Genomic DNA, 22,291 nt, shown 5'->3' with positions numbered 1-22,291 from the left:
AGCTTACGTTGAGCTTCATTGGAACAGTGTAAGAGGCCGAGGACAGAGAGGTCAGAGTGGGAGTGGAGCGGAGAATTAAAGTGACAGGCGACCGGAAGCTCGGGGTCACCCTTACGGACTGAACGGTGGTGTTCCGCAAAGCGGTCACCCAATCTGCGTTTGGTCTCCCCAATGTAGAAGAGACCGCATCATGAGCAGCTAATACAGCATACTAAATTGCAAGAAGTACAAGTAAATCGCTGTTTCACCTGGAAGGGGTGTTTGGGGCCCTGGACAGTGGGAAGGGAGGAGGTAAAAGGGAATGTGTTGCATCTCCTGCACTTGCATGTGAAGATACTGGGCGAAGAGGAAGGGGTGTTGGAGATGATAGAGGAGTGGACCAGGGTGTTGCGGAGGAAGTGGTCCCTTCGGAATGCTGAAAGGGGAGGTGAGTGTAAGATGTGTTTGGTGGTGGGATCTTGCTGGAGGTGACGGAAATGGCGGAGGATGATGTGGAGGCTGGTGGGGTGAAAGGTGAGGACAAGGGGAACTCTAATGTGGTTCCGGGAGGGAGGGGAAGGGGTGAGAGCAGAAGTGCGGGAAATAGAACGGACACGGTCTAGGGCCGTGTCAACCACAGTAGAGGAGAATCCTCGGTTGAGGAAAAAGGAAGGCATGTCAGAAGCACTAGTATGGAAGGTGGCATCGTCAGAGCAGATGCAGTGGAGATGGAGAAACTGGGACAATGGAATAGAGTCCTTACAGGAAGCGGGGTGGGAGGAATTGTAGTCCAGGTAGCTGTTGGAGTCAGTGGGCTTGTAGTGACTGTTTGTTAATAGCCTATCCCCAGAAATGGAGACAGAGAAGTCAAGGAAGGGAAGGGAAAGGAAGTGATGGACCAGAGGTGGAAATTGGAAGCAAAGTGAATGAAATTTTCTAGTTCAGGGCGAGAGCAGGAAACGGCACCGATATAGTCATCAATGTACTGGAAAAAGAGGTGATAGAGGGGACCTGAGTAGGACTGGAACAAAGAATGTTCCACATATCCCATGAAAAGGCAGGCATAGCTAGGGCCCATGCGGGTTCCCATAGCAACACCTTTAATTTGGAGGAAGTGAGTGGAGTCAAAGGAGAAGTTGTTGAAAGTGAGAACAAGTTCAGCCAGGCGGAGGAGGGTGGTGGTGGATGGGGACTGGTTGGGCCTCTGTTCAAGGAAGAATCAGAGCGCTCTCAGGCCATCCTTGTGGGGGATGGAGGTGCAGTGGGATTGGATGTCCATAGTGAAAAGGAGACGGTTGGGGCCAGGAAGCTGGAAACTGTTAAAGTGTCAGAGGGTGTCGGAAGAGTCGCGGATGTTGGTGGGAAAAGACTGGATAAGGGAAGAAAAAATAGAGTCGTGGTAGGAAGAGATAAGTTCCGTGGGGCAAGAACAGGCTGAAACGATAGGTCTACCAGGGCAGCCCTGTTTGTGGATCTTGGGAAGGAGGTAGAAGCGGGCTGTGCGGGGTTGGGGAACTATGAAGTTGGCAGCCGTGGAGGGAAGATCTCCAGAGGAGATGAGGTCAGTGACAGTCTTGGAAACAGTGGCTTGATGTTCGGTAGTGGGGTCATGGTCCAGGCGAAGGTAGGAGGAGGTGTCGAAGAGTTGGTGTTCAGCCTCCGCTAGGTAGAGGTCGGTTCGCCAAACAACAACAGTGCCTCCCTTGTCAGCAGGTTTAATGACAATGTTGGGGTTGGATTTGAGAGAATGGAGTGCTGCAAGTTCAGAGGGAGGTAGATTGGAGTGAGTGAGAGGAGCAGAGAAATGGAGACGGCCGATGTCATGCCGGCAGTTTGCAATGAAAAGATCTAGAGAGGTTAAGAGGCCACAGGGAGGGGTCCAGGTAGAACGAGAATTCTGAAAACTGGAGACAGGTTCAGCCGTGCGGGGGGAAGACTCCTGGCCAAAGAAGTGGGCATGGAGACGAAGGCAATGGAAAAAGAGCTCAGCGTCATGCCGAGCTCGAAATTCATTGAGGTGGGGGCGTAAGGGGATGAAGCTCAGGCCTTTGCTGAGGGCTGATCGTTCAGGGTCAGAGAGGGGAATGTCAGAGAGGATAGTGAAAATGCGGCAGGGGGTGAGATTGGAAGAAGGGATGGGGTCAGAGGAAAGTGAAGGGGAAGAAGGTTCCAGAGGGGCGTTGGTGTCCAAGAGTTGTTGAAGCTTGTGATCCTTGACACCTGAAAGGAAGAAAAAAAGATTTTTGTTAAAGCGCCAGATGATCCAAAGAATGAAATGGAACTGTGGACCAGGACAGCTTTGAGATAGAGTGAATCAGTGCTGCTGAAGAGAGAGGTCGAGAGTGTTCATGTGGCGGCGCATGGCACTCAGCGTGGATCTCAGGATATGGCGAGAGCAGTGGTTCGAGGAACGCTGAATAGCTCGGAGATATCTTTTGCTTTTGTAAGGAGATATTAAGTCAGGTGATGTAAGGTTCGCAAAATTCCAACATTCCCCGAAGTTATTAATCAAAAGGGACCCTGGATGGACTTGATTTTAAAACCAGGGTACCCAAAAATGGCTGCGGTAAACCTTGTGACCGGGCCAAATGGGATTTTAAAACAAAGGTTCTACAAAACAAGCAGGTCAAGGAGTTCAAGTTTTAAACTAATCAGACTTTGTAAGGACTGATAAAATGAACAAAAGACTGTACATTCCAGTCATTAAGTTGGAATGGGCTCCATCAAGCCATTAGGCTTTCTGCATTTTAAATCAGGAACCGCTCACCAGAGACATTAAGCCTGAATGGGAGCAATTCACAACTTGTCTTTAACAACGGCCAGGGTTTCGAGGCTACTTTAGACATAACGACTATCACTCTACGGGTCATTTTTATAAACGTTTTTAAACATTTAAACGAGCTCACCCAAATCGGACAAAGGACTGAACGATTTGGCGCACAGATAAGGGCTCCCGATGGGGGTATAACTATGGGCCCATCAGGAAGCCACTCTCTCTCTTGCCTCTTCCCTCCTGCCTCCTGCCTCTCAACTCGCTGCCAGATTACAACCAGGATGGGTTGTATGGAGAAGACTGCGTGGGGCTTCGAATAAACGGGCCCTCGGTCCAGCTCATTCAACCCAACAGGATCAACCAAGGAAGAAGATCAACTGAAGAAGAGCCCGTTCTGCGAGGTAAAATACCCAGGCAGAGACTTTAATATTGGGGTATTTTACCTGGACGGCACCCTTGCAGCGCGCTGGAACCACGTGATGTCGGCAGGCCACAGAGTGCACAAGGAGTGAACCCAAAACCTTCAACTGTTTTTTTTTAAACGTAACAAGTTCTTGGATTGGTGAGCATGAAGTTCTGGCCCCTCATAGTCTAATCTAGTTAGGTATAGGGGGTGGGAATTAAGGGGATTGCTAATATAGTTGTTTTCCCTCGATTGTGCCGTGTGTTCCCCATTCCCTTTAAGTATAAGCATTTTATGTCTGTAGTGTGCTGTACCAGTAATTTTCTCGTGTAAGATCATTATAATTTTTTCAGTTCAATAAAATCTTGGTTCTTTTACACCAAACCACTTGTCTACTCGATTTTCTGTATCGCTGCCTGTATCTAAGTCCGGTGTCCAGAACCTAGGGGGCGAGCGATTCGAACCGCTCAAAGAAGGTAGTCAGAGGCAAAGCTGACTGACCAAACACGCCTGTGCAAACCCCCTACAGAAATGGCAACTGCGGCAGGACACTGGCAACAGGGTTGCGATACAGTAGACAATGGTTTGGATGAGCGAACCGTGATGGAGGAAAGGATTTCAGATTATGTGTTTAAGAAGGTCATTATCACCAAAAGGTGGATCACCACTCTGTTAAGGGCTGGGCATCCGGTAGATGCCGCAGCCAAGTGGACAGAGGGTAAAGAGCATAAGAAGTCTATAGAAAAGGCAGTTTGGCTGATGCGCTACAAAAAGCAGGTCCAGCTTTTGGACGGAGTTGTTGCAGCACAGGCAGCCAAGATCAAAGAGTCAGCCCTGGAGATTCAGGATAAGGCCCTAGCAGGGGAGAAATTATTGATAGCGCTCCAGGCTTTAAATCAGGAAAGGGTACAATTAATGGGGAAGCACCAGGCCAAGTTAGAGTACCTGGAGTGTGTTGTGTATGTACCTTTAAGAGAAGAACTGATTTTATACTGCAGTACCGGCAGTGACCACACCTGTATATAAAGTCATAGCAGGCTTCTGTACTTGAGTCTTAAGTTACCCTCTGTTCAGCTGCAAGCACGAGTAGAGGGAGCAGCCAGACTTTGGAGAGTGGATTAAAGTGGTGGTCCCCTGACCAGGAAGAGGAGGAGAACGTTGGACCACCACCACCAACTCCACCATCATTACATCAACTGAGGTGCCTGGAGAGAGAGGACAGAGGAGGAGAAGGAGAAAGGAGGCCTACATCAACATCAACCAGGGGAGAGGCCTTTCTATCACTGCCTCCCCAATTTGGCCTCCACTTCAGGAGAGGGAGAGAGGGGAGAGAAACCAACTGCTTGAAAGGAGGGAAGAAAACTTCATCCGGAACATCTACAGGTGGGTGTTATTTGGGGCACTCTCCCAAGACTTTGTATTTTAGGTGGGGGGAGAAAAGAAGAAGCAAGGCCGGATCATCAAGGGGTGTAGTGTGTGTGCTCTTGTTAAAAGCTAGGCCACACACACCACTAATTAGCATCCCTTCTATTGCCTGCCCTGGGAGAGCTTGGAGCTGCCCAAGGTGAAGTCCTTAATTTAATTTAATTACCTCGTTAAGACCTGTTGCAGGACTAAGCTTGGGCTTCTCCAGCTTTTCCAGGTGAAGACGTCTTCTCCCCCTGCCAGAAGACCACCATCACCAAAGACTTTTTCCATCGGAGAGTGCAACCCTGCCTACACCCACCCACCATCCTGAGTGGCAACACTGCCCTTTGCGGCCTCCCTCCTTCCCACCCCCCCCACCTCTCTCTCTCTCTCTCTTTGTCTCTCTCTGCCTGTCTTTCTAAGGCACCTTAGTTTCATCTATTTTATTAATTGCCAATTGAAGCAGAGGGGCGAGGGCTCCTCTCCCAATTTAAATCAATAAGGAGAGAGGTGTGTCCTCATTTTAATCAGCTCCCTCTGCTCAATAGAGGACAAAAAAATATATATATACACCGAGGCCATTAACACCTTCAGGCCTGTGACTTGGGGTGAGTGTAGCCCTTAAAAAAAGCACCCCAGAATGGCGACTGCATCTTCGCCGGTGGCGGGGCCAGCCGGGACCTATGCGAGAGTGGTAGCCACAGCCACAGCTGCTCCCGCTGTTCCTGCTGCCCCGTCACCTTTTCGATTAATAACAAAAAAGCTTGGGGTGAAGAGCTACACTCACCCCACTATGACCATCGAGGCCTGCGTCAAGGCCATGGCTGGGGTTGTCGGCCCCTCAGCCATCGTCGCGGCCTCGAAAATGTATGGGAAGGCTGTGTTCTTCCTGGGGTCGGAGCGGGCGGTGTCCCTGGCTGTCGCCAAGGGGCTCACCGTGGGCGGGACTTTCCTGCCGGTGGATCCTCTCGAGGCCACCGCGCAGAGGATCATTATTTCCAACGTCCCGCCCTATGTTCCTGGTGAGCTCCTCCTTCCCCATTTGCGACAACTTGGGGAGGTGAGGTCGGGGATCACGCCCATCCCGCTCGGCTTCCGGGAGGCCAGCCTTCGCCACGTCTTCTCCTTCCGGCGCCAGCTGTTTATCCAGCTGGCGCGGGAGGAGGACACTGAAGGGGCGTTCGTCGTCCTCCACGAGGGGACCGCCTACCGCGCCTTTTGGACGTCGGACGGTGTGAGGTGCCATGCCTGCAGGGAGGTGGGGCACATCAGGAGGAACTGCCCTGCCTCCAAGGCCGCCGGACCGTCTCGTGCGGCCGAGGCTGGCGCCGCCGCCGCCGCCCTTCCCCCCGGATCTGCCCGCGCGTCAAGTACGTCTGATGCGCGGTTGACGTCGGGGGCCGATGCCACCAAGGCCTCCGGCGGGGGGGAGGGAGCGTGTCCGGCCGGAAAGAAGGCGCGGGGAAAAAAGAAGCACCTTAGGGCAGGTCCGCCCGTGGATGGTGAGCCCTTGCCCCTTGAGCCCCTTACACCCGCGCTCCTCGCGGAGTTGATCAGGGCAGATGTGAGCGGGAGGGGCCCCGTGCCCGAGCCTGTGGCCGCAACCGCCGCAGCGGTAATGCCAATACCTGCGGCCGGGCTCGGGCCCGAGGAACCCGACAAACCTGCTCCGCCGGAGCGAGTCGAGGAGGAGGCCTTTGCAGACATGGAGGTCTCCCTCGCTCCCTCCGTGCTAAAAAGAAGGCGCGACCCCCTGGATGAGGAGGAGGACCGGGAGGAGGAAGGTCCCTCCGAGCAGGGGGAGTCGTCGCCCGCCGCGGGTACTGCGCCCCCCCGCCCCCCCAGCGCTGTCGTCATCACCAGCGATCGGCAGGGGTCGCCTGTCCCTCGGGAGGCTGAGGCAGATGTGTCTGTCCAGCACGTGCCTCCCGGGGATGGGGATGAGACCCTGCCCGTGGGGGGGGTTGCGGAACAACCCGCGGCAGTAATTGAAGTTGACCTTTTATCGGTGTCGTTACCCCTCGCCGGGTCGGGCAGCCTGGGGGCTGGGTCGGGCGAGCTCGAGGATAATGAGCTCGCCCAATGCGACCCGGACGTCTCCCAGGGGATGCTCGTCCTGGTGGAGCTTTTAATTCAAAACCCCCCGTCCGCTGGGTCGGAGGTTGGTGGCGGGGAGGAGGATGGCCCCCTGGCTGCGTCTCTGGTGCCGGACGTACTGGAGGAGCTGGAAATTGTTCTCTCCCCGGTTTCTCCGGTCGTTCCGGCGTCTGAGGCGGAGGGGAGCTCTGAACCGCCGCCGTCTTCTGGCCCGGCACCCCTAGAGGAGCCCAGGGAGAAATCCTCTGCCGCCGATCCTGGGGGTGGGATCCGGGCGGAGGCGGGGCTGGCTGGCGCGGCCGAGTCGTTCGCTTCGCACTGCGCGGCGGACGGGTCGGCCGCTGGTGACGACCCCCTGGAGGAGGATGGGGACTCGGTGATGGGCACGGAGGATGATTCGGACTCCAGCGCCGACGTGGCGATGGATGACCTCGTGCCCCTTGCCGAGTCTCCCCTCATTTCCGTAAGGGAACTCCGGGATTTTATGGCCACGTGCCTGGGTCAGCGCAATAAGGTCCGGCTGGCCCTCGACAGGTGGTCGGAGCTGGCGCTGCTCATCGATTCCGTCCGCGCCGCCGTTAAGATCTTGGGCGCGGATGAGGGTGTGAACCCGCTCGAGCTGCGTCGGCTCACAACGTTTCTCACTGGGCTGCTGAGGAAGTGGCGGCTGACCAGCGGCTGCGCTTCCTCGCCCCGTTAGGTGTAGGTAGAGGTTGCACTATGCTTCTGACATGAAGATAACCATAGCCAGCCTCAACATCAACGGCAGCAGGGAGGCGCGCCGCAGATTCAATAACTTCTCGGTCCTTCGGGACGGGAAGTATGCGGTGTGCTTCCTGCAAGAAACCCACACCGTTCCGGGAGACGAAGCCACGTGGCTCCTGGAGTGGCAAGGAGGGGTCAGCATGAGTCACCTCTCCAACAATTCCAGCGGGGTGGCTATCTTGCTGGCCCCGCATTTTCAGCCGGAGATCTTGGGGGTCAAGGAGCACGTGCCGGGCCGCTTGCTCCATGTCACTGTTCGCCTGGGGGGCGTGCCGCTCCATCTAGTGAACGTGTACGCCCCTCAGACCAGTGCGCAGCAAGTGCGCTTCTTCGAAGAAGTGTCCGCTCTCTTGGGCTCCATCGACGTGGGCGAGTGCGTCATCCTCGGGGGGGATTTTAACTGCACCCTCGAGGCGAGGGACCGTTCGGGTCCCCCGCGAAGCCCGGCGGCGATGGAGAAGTTGAGGGACCTGGTTGGGTCCTTCGACTTGGTGGACGTCTGGCGAAATCTCCACCCCGACTCCAGCGCCTTCACTAGCGTGAGGTCTGGGGGAGGAAGGTCCAGAATCGACCGCCTCTACATTTCCCGGGCGTTCGTCTCCTGCGTTCCGGCAGCTTCCATGCGGCCGGTGCCGTGCACGGACCACCACCTGGTGTGGGCGGAGCTCGCTCCGCTGCGCACGCGGGGGGGGTCCGTGTACTGGCATTTTAACAACCTGCTGCTGGAGGACGCACGGTTCCGGGATTCGTTTCGTCGATTCTGGGCCGACTGGAGAAGGAAGCAGGGGGGCTTCCCCTCCTTGAGGCTATGGTGGGATGTGGGCAAGGCTCACATCCGTCTCTTCTGTCAGGAGTACGCGAAGGGGTCGACCAAGAGGCGGGAGGCCCGGGTCGGGCGGTTGGAGAAGGAGGTGCTCGACCTGGAGTCCCGTCTCGGTCAGGTCGTCGAGGACCCGGCCCTGCGGAAGGTGTACGAAGAGAAGAAGGGCGCGCTGAAGGACCTGCAGCTCGTCGGGTCCCGAGGCGCGTACGTGAGGTCGCGGATCCAGCTCCTGCGGGACCTGGACCGCGGCTCCCCCTTCTTCTACTCGCTGGAAAAAAGACGGGGGGTCCGTAAGCAGCTCTTGGGGCTGCTGGCCGACGACGGATCTCTGGTCTCGGATCCGGAGGGAATCAACGCGGAGACCCGCGCCTATTACGGGGCTCTGTTCTCTCCGGATCCGTCCAGCGAGGATGCGCGCAGAGTTTTGTGGGAGGACCTGACGAAGGTTGGCCCGGAGGGCGCCGAAAAATTGGACGCTCCGCTAAGTCTGGCGGAGCTGACCGGCGCCCTCCGCCAGCTCTCTAGGGGAAAGTCCCCGGGGCTGGACGGGCTGACCGTGGAGTTCCACAGGGCGTTCTGGGACGTCTTGGGGGGCGACTACGCGCGGGTCCTGGGGGAAAGTTTGGCGACCGGGGAGATGCCCCTCTCTTGGCGCAGGGCGGTCATTGTCCTGCTGCCTAAGAAGGGCGATCTCCGCCTCCTTAAGAACTGGCGCCCGGTCTCCCTCCTCAGCACGGACTATAAAATCTTTGCCAGGGCCATGTCTGCTCGCCTTGGCACCGTGCTGGCCCACATGATCCACCCCGACCAGTCCTACACGGTCCCGGGCCGGACCATCCACGATAACATCCATCTGGTCCGGGACCTGGTCCACCACTCCCAGAGGGCTGGTCTGTCGGTCGCCTTCCTTTCCCTGGATCAGGAGAAGGCGTTCGACAGGGTGGATCACGAGTATCTCTTCGGGACTCTGCGCGCATTCGGGTTCGGGACGCATTTCGTCGCCCGGATCCGACTTCTGTACGCCGCCGCGGAGTGTCTGATTAAAGTTAACGGGTCCTTGACGGCGCCCCTTCGCTTCGGGAGGGGGGTGCGTCAGGGATGCCCCATGTCCGGTCAGTTATATGCCATTTGCGTGGAGCCTTTCCTGCGCCTCTTGCGGAAGAGGTTGACGGGACTGGCTCTGCAAGGGCCGGGCGTGGAGGTGGTCCTCTCGGCTTACGCCGATGACGTGCTCCTCACGGTCACGGATCCCGCTGACTTGCGGAGGATGCGGGAATGCCAGCAGATTTACTCGGACGCATCCTCCGCCAAGATCAACTGGGAGAAATGTTCCGGACTCCTGGTGGGTCAGTGGCGGGTGGACTCCCTGCCGGAGGAGTTCAGGCCTTTCGCCTGGAGCACCACGCACCTCCTCTATTTGGGAGTCTACCTTAGCCCTGCCGAGGACGCTTGGCCGGCGAACTGGCAAGAGCTGGAGGCCAAAGTCACCGCTCGCCTAGGACGCTGGACAGGACTGCTCCGAGTGTTGTCCTACAGGGGTCGAGCGCTAGTCATAAACCAGCTGGTGGCCGCCATGTTGTGGTACCGGTTGGTCACTTTGATCCCTCCCCCTGCGTTTGTCGCCAAGATTCAGAAGAAGCTCATCGACTTCTTCTGGGACAAAAGGAAGCACTGGGTCTCTGCCGCGGTTCTGTGTCTCCCGCTTAGGGAGGGCGGTCAGGCGCTGGTGTGCCTTCGCACCCAGGCTGCGACTTTCCGTCTTCAGACGCTGCAGAGATACCTGTACGTCGAGAATCCTCCGAGATGGTGTGCGCTGGCGACGTTTTTCTTCCGCCAGCTGCATGGCCTCAATTACGACACGCAGCTCCTGTTTGCGAAAGTGGGCAGCAGGCGTGCCGGCCTGCGGGAGCTGCCTGTCTTCTACCAGGAACTACTATGGGTTTGGAACTACGTCGCTTCCAGGCGGAGCTCTCCCCCGTCAGGAGCGGCGGCTCTCCTTCGGGAGCCGCTGCTCAGGAATCCGCACCTCCACGAACACGGGTTCGGGCGGCTGGCGGAGGGTAGGGCTGTGGCTGGCAAGGTGACCAGAGTCGGGGACCTGCTCGATGGCGGAGGAGCGGGCTGGATGGCGCCAGAGGAGCTGGCGCGGCGCCTGTCCTGGGCCAACGTCCAGCTCGCGGTCGAAACCATCGAATCGGTAAAAGCGGCACTAGGCCCCGACTCCACTAGGTGTATCGAGGCGGCTCAAGCACGTGGGGCGATCCCGTCCGAGCTTACCCCCGTTCGGACGGAATTCCTCATCGGCGCCCGGCCCCGAAACTCCCCTCGGGAACCGGCGCCTCACAACTTGAGCCGTCTCGAGGAAATACCCTCCGTGCCTTTTCATTCCGCGCGGAGGGGTTTCCTGTACGGGCTGCTCCTGCACACTCTCCACTTTGCCATCTTCGTCTACCGTCCGGACACGCCTTGGCGTGGCGTTTTGCCGACCGGCGGTAGCGGAGGTCCCCAATGGAGGGCTCTCTATGCGGGAGTCCTCCCTTGTTCCATCGGGGACTTGGCCTGGAGGGTGTTGCACGGAGCGGTCCCGTGCAATAAGGTTTTAAGTAGGTTCACGGACTCCCAGGCCGCCTGCATTTTTTGCGGCCTGGAGGAGTCCGTGTTTCACGTTTATATGGATTGTGAGAGGTTGCAGCCCCTCTTTCACTACTTGAAGGGGCTGCTCCTCGATTTTTGGTTGCACTTCAGTCCCACGCTCTTGATCTACGGTCACCCGGTGCGGAGGGGAGCGGACAGGTTGGAGGACCTCCTTGTGGGCCTGCTCCTGGGCCTGGCTAAAAGAGCCATCAATTGGTCCAGGCAGCGGGCGGTCGAGGGGGTCGTCCAGCCGGATTGCCTGCATCTCTTCCGCGGCCATGTTCGCGCCCGGGTGGCCCTGGAGATGGAGCACGCGGTGTCCGCCGGTGCGCTTGAGTATTTCCGCGACCGGTGGGCGCCGCGGGGACTGGAGTGCATCATCAACACGGAAAACCAAATTTTAATTTGATTTGTTAAGCTTTAGTTGAACTTTTGTTTATTTACAGTCGAATTGGGTTTTTTTTGGGTCCAAATAAAAGAGTACCCTCTGTTCAGAACAAAAAGAGTACCCTCTGTTCAGCTGCAAGCACGAGTAGAGGGAGCAGCCAGACTTTGGAGAGTGGATTAAAGTGGTGGTCCCCTGACCAGGAAGAGGAGGAGAACGTTGGACCACCACCACCAACTCCACCATCATTACATCAACTGAGGTGCCTGGAGAGAGAGGACAGAGGAGGAGAAGGAGAAAGGAGGCCTACATCAACATCAACCAGGGGAGAGGCCTTTCTATCACTGCCTCCCCAATTTGGCCTCCACTTCAGGAGAGGGAGAGAGGGGAGAGAAACCAACTGCTTGAAAGGAGGGAAGAAAACTTCATCCGGAACATCTACAGGTGGGTGTTATTTGGGGCACTCTCCCAAGACTTTGTATTTTAGGTGGGGGGAGAAAAGAAGAAGCAAGGCCGGATCATCAAGGGGTGTAGTGTGTGTGCTCTTGTTAAAAGCTAGGCCACACACACCACTAATTAGCATCCCTTCTATTGCCTGCCCTGGGAGAGCTTGGAGCTGCCCAAGGTGAAGTCCTTAATTTAATTTAATTACCTCGTTAAGACCTGTTGCAGGACTAAGCTTGGGCTTCTCCAGCTTTTCCAGGTGAAGACGTCTTCTCCCCCTGCCAGAAGACCACCATCACCAAAGACTTTTTCCATCGGAGAGTGCAACCCTGCCTACACCCACCCACCATCCTGAGTGGCAACACTGCCCTTTGCGGCCTCCCTCCTTCCCACCCCCCCCACCTCTCTCTCTCTCTCTCTTTGTCTCTCTCTGCCTGTCTTTCTAAGGCACCTTAGTTTCATCTATTTTATTAATTGCCAATTGAAGCAGAGGGGCGAGGGCTCCTCTCCCAATTTAAATCAATAAGGAGAGAGGTGTGTCCTCATTTTAATCAGCTCCCTCTGCTCAATAGAGGACAAAAAAATATATATATACACCGAGGCCATTAACACCTTCAGGCCTGTGACTTGGGGTGAGTGTAGCCCTTAAAAAAAGCACCCCAGAATGGCGACTGCATCTTCGCCGGTGGCGGGGCCAGCCGGGACCTATGCGAGAGTGGTAGCCACAGCCACAGCTGCTCCCGCTGTTCCTGCTGCCCCGTCACCTTTTCGATTAATAACAAAAAAGCTTGGGGTGAAGAGCTACACTCACCCCACTATGACCATCGAGGCCTGCGTCAAGGCCATGGCTGGGGTTGTCGGCCCCTCAGCCATCGTCGCGGCCTCGAAAATGTATGGGAAGGCTGTGTTCTTCCTGGGGTCGGAGCGGGCGGTGTCCCTGGCTGTCGCCAAGGGGCTCACCGTGGGCGGGACTTTCCTGCCGGTGGATCCTCTCGAGGCCACCGCGCAGAGGATCATTATTTCCAACGTCCCGCCCTATGTTCCTGGTGAGCTCCTCCTTCCCCATTTGCGACAACTTGGGGAGGTGAGGTCGGGGATCACGCCCATCCCGCTCGGCTTCCGGGAGGCCAGCCTTCGCCACGTCTTCTCCTTCCGGCGCCAGCTGTTTATCCAGCTGGCGCGGGAGGAGGACACTGAAGGGGCGTTCGTCGTCCTCCACGAGGGGACCGCCTACCGCGCCTTTTGGACGTCGGACGGTGTGAGGTGCCATGCCTGCAGGGAGGTGGGGCACATCAGGAGGAACTGCCCTGCCTCCAAGGCCGCCGGACCGTCTCGTGCGGCCGAGGCTGGCGCCGCCGCCGCCGCCCTTCCCCCCGGATCTGCCCGCGCGTCAAGTACGTCTGATGCGCGGTTGACGTCGGGGGCCGATGCCACCAAGGCCTCCGGCGGGGGGGAGGGAGCGTGTCCGGCCGGAAAGAAGGCGCGGGGAAAAAAGAAGCACCTTAGGGCAGGTCCGCCCGTGGATGGTGAGCCCTTGCCCCTTGAGCCCCTTACACCCGCGCTCCTCGCGGAGTTGATCAGGGCAGATGTGAGCGGGAGGGGCCCCGTGCCCGAGCCTGTGGCCGCAACCGCCGCAGCGGTAATGCCAATACCTGCGGCCGGGCTCGGGCCCGAGGAACCCGACAAACCTGCTCCGCCGGAGGGAGTCGAGGAGGAGGCCTTTGCAGACATGGAGGTCTCCCTCGCTCCCTCCGTGCTAAAAAGAAGGCGCGACCCCCTGGATGAGGAGGAGGACCGGGAGGAGGAAGGTCCCTCCGAGCAGGGGGAGTCGTCGCCCGCCGCGGGTACTGCGCCCCCCCAGCGCTGTCGTCATCACCAGCGATCGGCAGGGGTCGCCTGTCCCTCGGGAGGCTGAGGCAGATGTGTCTGTCCAGCACGTGCCTCCCGGGGATGGGGATGAGACCCTGCCCGTGGGGGGGGTTGCGGAACAACCCGCGGCAGTAATTGAAGTTGACCTTTTATCGGTGTCGTTACCCCTCGCCGGGTCGGGCAGCCTGGGGGCTGGGTCGGGCGAGCTCGAGGATAATGAGCTCACCCAATGCGACCCGGACGTCTCCCAGGGGATGCTCGTCCTGGTGGAGCTTTTAATTCAAAACCCCCCGTCCGCTGGGTCGGAGGTTGGTGGCGGGGAGGAGGATGGCCCCCTGGCTGCGTCTCTGGTGCCGGACGTACTGGAGGAGCTGGAAATTGTTCTCTCCCCGGTTTCTCCGGTCGTTCCGGCGTCTGAGGCGGAGGGGAGCTCTGAACCGCCGCCGTCTTCTGGCCCGGCACCCCTAGAGGAGCCCAGGGAGAAATCCTCTGCCGCCGATCCTGGGGGTGGGATCCGGGCGGAGGCGGGGCTGGCTGGCGCGGCCGAGTCGTTCGCTTCGCACTGCGCGGCGGACGGGTCGGCCGCTGGTGACGACCCCCTGGAGGAGGATGGGGACTCGGTGATGGGCACGGAGGATGATTCGGACTCCAGCGCCGACGTGGCGATGGATGACCTCGTGCCCCTTGCCGAGTCTCCCCTCATTTCCGTAAGGGAACTCCGGGATTTTATGGCCACGTGCCTGGGTCAGCGCAATAAGGTCCGGCTGGCCCTCGACAGGTGGTCGGAGCTGGCGCTGCTCATCGATTCCGTCCGCGCCGCCGTTAAGATCTTGGGCGCGGATGAGGGTGTGAACCCGCTCGAGCTGCGTCGGCTCACAACGTTTCTCACTGGGCTGCTGAGGAAGTGGCGGCTGACCAGCGGCTGCGCTTCCTCGCCCCGTTAGGTGTAGGTAGAGGTTGCACTATGCTTCTGACATGAAGATAACCATAGCCAGCCTCAACATCAACGGCAGCAGGGAGGCGCGCCGCAGATTCAATAACTTCTCGGTCCTTCGGGACGGGAAGTATGCGGTGTGCTTCCTGCAAGAAACCCACACCGTTCCGGGAGACGAAGCCACGTGGCTCCTGGAGTGGCAAGGAGGGGTCAGCATGAGTCACCTCTCCAACAATTCCAGCGGGGTGGCTATCTTGCTGGCCCCGCATTTTCAGCCGGAGATCTTGGGGGTCAAGGAGCACGTGCCGGGCCGCTTGCTCCATGTCACTGTTCGCCTGGGGGGCGTGCCGCTCCATCTAGTGAACGTGTACGCCCCTCAGACCAGTGCGCAGCAAGTGCGCTTCTTCGAAGAAGTGTCCGCTCTCTTGGGCTCCATCGACGTGGGCGAGTGCGTCATCCTCGGGGGGGATTTTAACTGCACCCTCGAGGCGAGGGACCGTTCGGGTCCCCCGCGAAGCCCGGCGGCGATGGAGAAGTTGAGGGACCTGGTTGGGTCCTTCGACTTGGTGGACGTCTGGCGAAATCTCCACCCCGACTCCAGCGCCTTCACTAGCGTGAGGTCTGGGGGAGGAAGGTCCAGAATCGACCGCCTCTACATTTCCCGGGCGTTCGTCTCCTGCGTTCCGGCAGCTTCCATGCGGCCGGTGCCGTGCACGGACCACCACCTGGTGTGGGCGGAGCTCGCTCCGCTGCGCACGCGGGGGGGGTCCGTGTACTGGCATTTTAACAACCTGCTGCTGGAGGACGCACGGTTCCGGGATTCGTTTCGTCGATTCTGGGCCGACTGGAGAAGGAAGCAGGGGGGCTTCCCCTCCTTGAGGCTATGGTGGGATGTGGGCAAGGCTCACATCCGTCTCTTCTGTCAGGAGTACGCGAAGGGGTCGACCAAGAGGCGGGAGGCCCGGGTCGGGCGGTTGGAGAAGGAGGTGCTCGACCTGGAGTCCCGTCTCGGTCAGGTCGTCGAGGACCCGGCCCTGCGGAAGGTGTACGAAGAGAAGAAGGGCGCGCTGAAGGACCTGCAGCTCGTCGGGTCCCGAGGCGCGTACGTGAGGTCGCGGATCCAGCTCCTGCGGGACCTGGACCGCGGCTCCCCCTTCTTCTACTCGCTGGAAAAAAGACGGGGGGTCCGTAAGCAGCTCTTGGGGCTGCTGGCCGACGACGGATCTCTGGTCTCGGATCCGGAGGGAATCAACGCGGAGACCCGCGCCTATTACGGGGCTCTGTTCTCTCCGGATCCGTCCAGCGAGGATGCGCGCAGAGTTTTGTGGGAGGACCTGACGAAGGTTGGCCCGGAGGGCGCCGAAAAATTGGACGCTCCGCTAAGTCTGGCGGAGCTGACCGGCGCCCTCCGCCAGCTCTCTAGGGGAAAGTCCCCGGGGCTGGACGGGCTGACCGTGGAGTTCCACAGGGCGTTCTGGGACGTCTTGGGGGGCGACTACGCGCGGGTCCTGGGGGAAAGTTTGGCGACCGGGGAGATGCCCCTCTCTTGGCGCAGGGCGGTCATTGTCCTGCTGCCTAAGAAGGGCGATCTCCGCCTCCTTAAGAACTGGCGCCCGGTCTCCCTCCTCAGCACGGACTATAAAATCTTTGCCAGGGCCATGTCTGCTCGCCTTGGCACCGTGCTGGCCCACATGATCCACCCCGACCAGTCCTACACGGTCCCGGGCCGGACCATCCACGATAACATCCATCTGGTCCGGGACCTGGTCCACCACTCCCAGAGGGCTGGTCTGTCGGTCGCCTTCCTTTCCCTGGATCAGGAGAAGGCGTTCGACAGGGTGGATCACGAGTATCTCTTCGGGACTCTGCGCGCATTCGGGTTCGGGACGCATTTCGTCGCCCGGATCCGACTTCTGTACGCCGCCGCGGAGTGTCTGATTAAAGTTAACGGGTCCTTGACGGCGCCCCTTCGCTTCGGGAGGGGGGTGCGTCAGGGATGCCCCATGTCCGGTCAGTTATATGCCATTTGCGTGGAGCCTTTCCTGCGCCTCTTGCGGAAGAGGTTGACGGGACTGGCTCTGCAAGGGCCGGGCGTGGAGGTGGTCCTCTCGGCTTACGCCGATGACGTGCTCCTCACGGTCACGGATCCCGCTGACTTGCGGAGGATGCGGGAATGCCAGCAGATTTACTCGGACGCATCCTCCGCCAAGATCAACTGGGAGAAATGTTCCGGACTCCTGGTGGGTCAGTGGCGGGTGGACTCCCTGCCGGAGGAGTTCAGGCCTTTCGCCTGGAGCACCACGCACCTCCTCTATTTGGGAGTCTACCTTAGCCCTGCCGAGGACGCTTGGCCGGCGAACTGGCAAGAGCTGGAGGCCAAAGTCACCGCTCGCCTAGGACGCTGGACAGGACTGCTCCGAGTGTTGTCCTACAGGGGTCGAGCGCTAGTCATAAACCAGCTGGTGGCCGCCATGTTGTGGTACCGGTTGGTCACTTTGATCCCTCCCCCTGCGTTTGTCGCCAAGATTCAGAAGAAGCTCATCGACTTCTTCTGGGACAAAAGGAAGCACTGGGTCTCTGCCGCGGTTCTGTGTCTCCCGCTTAGGGAGGGCGGTCAGGCGCTGGTGTGCCTTCGCACCCAGGCTGCGACTTTCCGTCTTCAGACGCTGCAGAGATACCTGTACGTCGAGAATCCTCCGAGATGGTGTGCGCTGGCGACGTTTTTCTTCCGCCAGCTGCATGGCCTCAATTACGACACGCAGCTCCTGTTTGCGAAAGTGGGCAGCAGGCGTGCCGGCCTGCGGGAGCTGCCTGTCTTCTACCAGGAACTACTATGGGTTTGGAACTACGTCGCTTCCAGGCGGAGCTCTCCCCCGTCAGGAGCGGCGGCTCTCCTTCGGGAGCCGCTGCTCAGGAATCCGCACCTCCACGAACACGGGTTCGGGCGGCTGGCGGAGGGTAGGGCTGTGGCTGGCAAGGTGACCAGAGTCGGGGACCTGCTCGATGGCGGAGGAGCGGGCTGGATGGCGCCAGAGGAGCTGGCGCGGCGCCTGTCCTGGGCCAACGTCCAGCTCGCGGTCGAAACCATCGAATCGGTAAAAGCGGCACTAGGCCCCGACTCCACTAGGTGTATCGAGGTGGCTCAAGCACGTGGGGCGATCCCGTCCGAGCTTACCCCCGTTCGGACGGAATTCCTCATCGGCGCCCGGCCCCGAAACTCCCCTCGGGAACCGGCGCCTCACAACTTGAGCCGTCTCGAGGAAATACCCTCCGTGCCTTTTCATTCCGCGCGGAGGGGTTTCCTGTACGGGCTGCTCCTGCACACTCTCCACTTTGCCATCTTCGTCTACCGTCCGGACACGCCTTGGCGTGGCGTTTTGCCGACCGGCGGTAGCGGAGGTCCCCAATGGAGGGCTCTCTATGCGGGAGTCCTCCCTTGTTCCATCGGGGACTTGGCCTGGAGGGTGTTGCACGGAGCGGTCCCGTGCAATAAGGTTTTAAGTAGGTTCACGGACTCCCAGGCCGCCTGCATTTTTTGCGGCCTGGAGGAGTCCGTGTTTCACGTTTATATGGATTGTGAGAGGTTGCAGCCCCTCTTTCACTACTTGAAGGGGCTGCTCCTCGATTTTTGGTTGCACTTCAGTCCCACGCTCTTGATCTACGGTCACCCGGTGCGGAGGGGAGCGGACAGGTTGGAGGACCTCCTTGTGGGCCTGCTCCTGGGCCTGGCTAAAAGAGCCATCAATTGGTCCAGGCAGCGGGCGGTCGAGGGGGTCGTCCAGCCGGATTGCCTGCATCTCTTCCGCGGCCATGTTCGCGCCCGGGTGGCCCTGGAGATGGAGCACGCGGTGTCCGCCGGTGCGCTTGAGTATTTCCGCGACCGGTGGGCGCCGCGGGGACTGGAGTGCATCATCAACACGGAAAACCAAATTTTAATTTGATTTGTTAAGCTTTAGTTGAACTTTTGTTTATTTACAGTCGAATTGGTTTTTTTTGGGTCCAAATAAAAGAGTACCCTCTGTTCAGCTGCAAGCACGAGTAGAGGGAGCAGCCAGACTTTGGAGAGTGGATTAAAGTGGTGGTCCCCTGACCAGGAAGAGGAGGAGAACGTTGGACCACCACCACCAACTCCACCATCATTACATCAACTGAGGTGCCTGGAGAGAGAGGACAGAGGAGGAGAAGGAGAAAGGAGGCCTACATCAACATCAACCAGGGGAGAGGCCTTTCTATCACTGCCTCCCCAATTTGGCCTCCACTTCAGGAGAGGGAGAGAGGGGAGAGAAACCAACTGCTTGAAAGGAGGGAAGAAAACTTCATCCGGAACATCTACAGGTGGGTGTTATTTGGGGCACTCTCCCAAGACTTTGTATTTTAGGTGGGGGGAGAAAAGAAGAAGCAAGGCCGGATCATCAAGGGGTGTAGTGTGTGTGCTCTTGTTAAAAGCTAGGCCACACACACCACTAATTAGCATCCCTTCTATTGCCTGCCCTGGGAGAGCTTGGAGCTGCCCAAGGTGAAGTCCTTAATTTAATTTAATTACCTCGTTAAGACCTGTTGCAGGACTAAGCTTGGGCTTCTCCAGCTTTTCCAGGTGAAGACGTCTTCTCCCCCTGCCAGAAGACCACCATCACCAAAGACTTTTTCCATCGGAGAGTGCAACCCTGCCTACACCCACCCACCATCCTGAGTGGCAACACTGCCCTTTGCGGCCTCCCTCCTTCCCACCCCCCCCACCTCTCTCTCTCTCTCTCTTTGTCTCTCTCTGCCTGTCTTTCTAAGGCACCTTAGTTTCATCTATTTTATTAATTGCCAATTGAAGCAGAGGGGCGAGGGCTCCTCTCCCAATTTAAATCAATAAGGAGAGAGGTGTGTCCTCATTTTAATCAGCTCCCTCTGCTCAATAGAGGACAAAAAAATATATATATACACCGAGGCCATTAACACCTTCAGGCCTGTGACTTGGGGTGAGTGTAGCCCTTAAAAAAAGCACCCCAGAATGGCGACTGCATCTTCGCCGGTGGCGGGGCCAGCCGGGACCTATGCGAGAGTGGTAGCCACAGCCACAGCTGCTCCCGCTGTTCCTGCTGCCCCGTCACCTTTTCGATTAATAACAAAAAAGCTTGGGGTGAAGAGCTACACTCACCCCACTATGACCATCGAGGCCTGCGTCAAGGCCATGGCTGGGGTTGTCGGCCCCTCAGCCATCGTCGCGGCCTCGAAAATGTATGGGAAGGCTGTGTTCTTCCTGGGGTCGGAGCGGGCGGTGTCCCTGGCTGTCGCCAAGGGGCTCACCGTGGGCGGGACTTTCCTGCCGGTGGATCCTCTCGAGGCCACCGCGCAGAGGATCATTATTTCCAACGTCCCGCCCTATGTTCCTGGTGAGCTCCTCCTTCCCCATTTGCGACAACTTGGGGAGGTGAGGTCGGGGATCACGCCCATCCCGCTCGGCTTCCGGGAGGCCAGCCTTCGCCACGTCTTCTCCTTCCGGCGCCAGCTGTTTATCCAGCTGGCGCGGGAGGAGGACACTGAAGGGGCGTTCGTCGTCCTCCACGAGGGGACCGCCTACCGCGCCTTTTGGACGTCGGACGGTGTGAGGTGCCATGCCTGCAGGGAGGTGGGGCACATCAGGAGGAACTGCCCTGCCTCCAAGGCCGCCGGACCGTCTCGTGCGGCCGAGGCTGGCGCCGCCGCCGCCGCCCTTCCCCCCGGATCTGCCCGCGCGTCAAGTACGTCTGATGCGCGGTTGACGTCGGGGGCCGATGCCACCAAGGCCTCCGGCGGGGGGGAGGGAGCGTGTCCGGCCGGAAAGAAGGCGCGGGGAAAAAAGAAGCACCTTAGGGCAGGTCCGCCCGTGGATGGTGAGCCCTTGCCCCTTGAGCCCCTTACACCCGCGCTCCTCGCGGAGTTGATCAGGGCAGATGTGAGCGGGAGGGGCCCCGTGCCCGAGCCTGTGGCCGCAACCGCCGCAGCGGTAATGCCAATACCTGCGGCCGGGCTCGGGCCCGAGGAACCCGACAAACCTGCTCCGCCGGAGGGAGTCGAGGAGGAGGCCTTTGCAGACATGGAGGTCTCCCTCGCTCCCTCCGTGCTAAAAAGAAGGCGCGACCCCCTGGATGAGGAGGAGGACCGGGAGGAGGAAGGTCCCTCCGAGCAGGGGGAGTCGTCGCCCGCCGCGGGTACTGCGCCCCCCCAGCGCTGTCGTCATCACCAGCGATCGGCAGGGGTCGCCTGTCCCTCGGGAGGCTGAGGCAGATGTGTCTGTCCAGCACGTGCCTCCCGGGGATGGGGATGAGACCCTGCCCGTGGGGGGGGTTGCGGAACAACCCGCGGCAGTAATTGAAGTTGACCTTTTATCGGTGTCGTTACCCCTCGCCGGGTCGGGCAGCCTGGGGGCTGGGTCGGGCGAGCTCGAGGATAATGAGCTCACCCAATGCGACCCGGACGTCTCCCAGGGGATGCTCGTCCTGGTGGAGCTTTTAATTCAAAACCCCCCGTCCGCTGGGTCGGAGGTTGGTGGCGGGGAGGAGGATGGCCCCCTGGCTGCGTCTCTGGTGCCGGACGTACTGGAGGAGCTGGAAATTGTTCTCTCCCCGGTTTCTCCGGTCGTTCCGGCGTCTGAGGCGGAGGGGAGCTCTGAACCGCCGCCGTCTTCTGGCCCGGCACCCCTAGAGGAGCCCAGGGAGAAATCCTCTGCCGCCGATCCTGGGGGTGGGATCCGGGCGGAGGCGGGGCTGGCTGGCGCGGCCGAGTCGTTCGCTTCGCACTGCGCGGCGGACGGGTCGGCCGCTGGTGACGACCCCCTGGAGGAGGATGGGGACTCGGTGATGGGCACGGAGGATGATTCGGACTCCAGCGCCGACGTGGCGATGGATGACCTCGTGCCCCTTGCCGAGTCTCCCCTCATTTCCGTAAGGGAACTCCGGGATTTTATGGCCACGTGCCTGGGTCAGCGCAATAAGGTCCGGCTGGCCCTCGACAGGTGGTCGGAGCTGGCGCTGCTCATCGATTCCGTCCGCGCCGCCGTTAAGATCTTGGGCGCGGATGAGGGTGTGAACCCGCTCGAGCTGCGTCGGCTCACAACGTTTCTCACTGGGCTGCTGAGGAAGTGGCGGCTGACCAGCGGCTGCGCTTCCTCGCCCCGTTAGGTGTAGGTAGAGGTTGCACTATGCTTCTGACATGAAGATAACCATAGCCAGCCTCAACATCAACGGCAGCAGGGAGGCGCGCCGCAGATTCAATAACTTCTCGGTCCTTCGGGACGGGAAGTATGCGGTGTGCTTCCTGCAAGAAACCCACACCGTTCCGGGAGACGAAGCCACGTGGCTCCTGGAGTGGCAAGGAGGGGTCAGCATGAGTCACCTCTCCAACAATTCCAGCGGGGTGGCTATCTTGCTGGCCCCGCATTTTCAGCCGGAGATCTTGGGGGTCAAGGAGCACGTGCCGGGCCGCTTGCTCCATGTCACTGTTCGCCTGGGGGGCGTGCCGCTCCATCTAGTGAACGTGTACGCCCCTCAGACCAGTGCGCAGCAAGTGCGCTTCTTCGAAGAAGTGTCCGCTCTCTTGGGCTCCATCGACGTGGGCGAGTGCGTCATCCTCGGGGGGGATTTTAACTGCACCCTCGAGGCGAGGGACCGTTCGGGTCCCCCGCGAAGCCCGGCGGCGATGGAGAAGTTGAGGGACCTGGTTGGGTCCTTCGACTTGGTGGACGTCTGGCGAAATCTCCACCCCGACTCCAGCGCCTTCACTAGCGTGAGGTCTGGGGGAGGAAGGTCCAG

The 22,291-nt window shown here is 59.3% G+C and overlaps 1 pseudogene; it reads right to left on the bottom strand.

Annotated features, from left to right (window-relative positions):
* Nucleotides 1–1,198: 1,198 nt before the first annotated feature.
* Nucleotides 1,199–22,291, bottom strand: part of LOC147125294 (uncharacterized) — a 120,530-nt pseudogene continuing 99,437 nt past the window's right edge.

The sequence above is a fragment of the Somniosus microcephalus genome, chromosome 1 (genome assembly GCF_052327205.1).
Source record: "Somniosus microcephalus isolate GS21.2 chromosome 1, FLI_Smic_1.0, whole genome shotgun sequence".
In the NCBI taxonomy this organism is placed as follows: Eukaryota; Metazoa; Chordata; class Chondrichthyes; order Squaliformes; family Somniosidae; genus Somniosus; species Somniosus microcephalus.
This window is presented reverse-complemented; position numbering and strand designations above follow the sequence as displayed.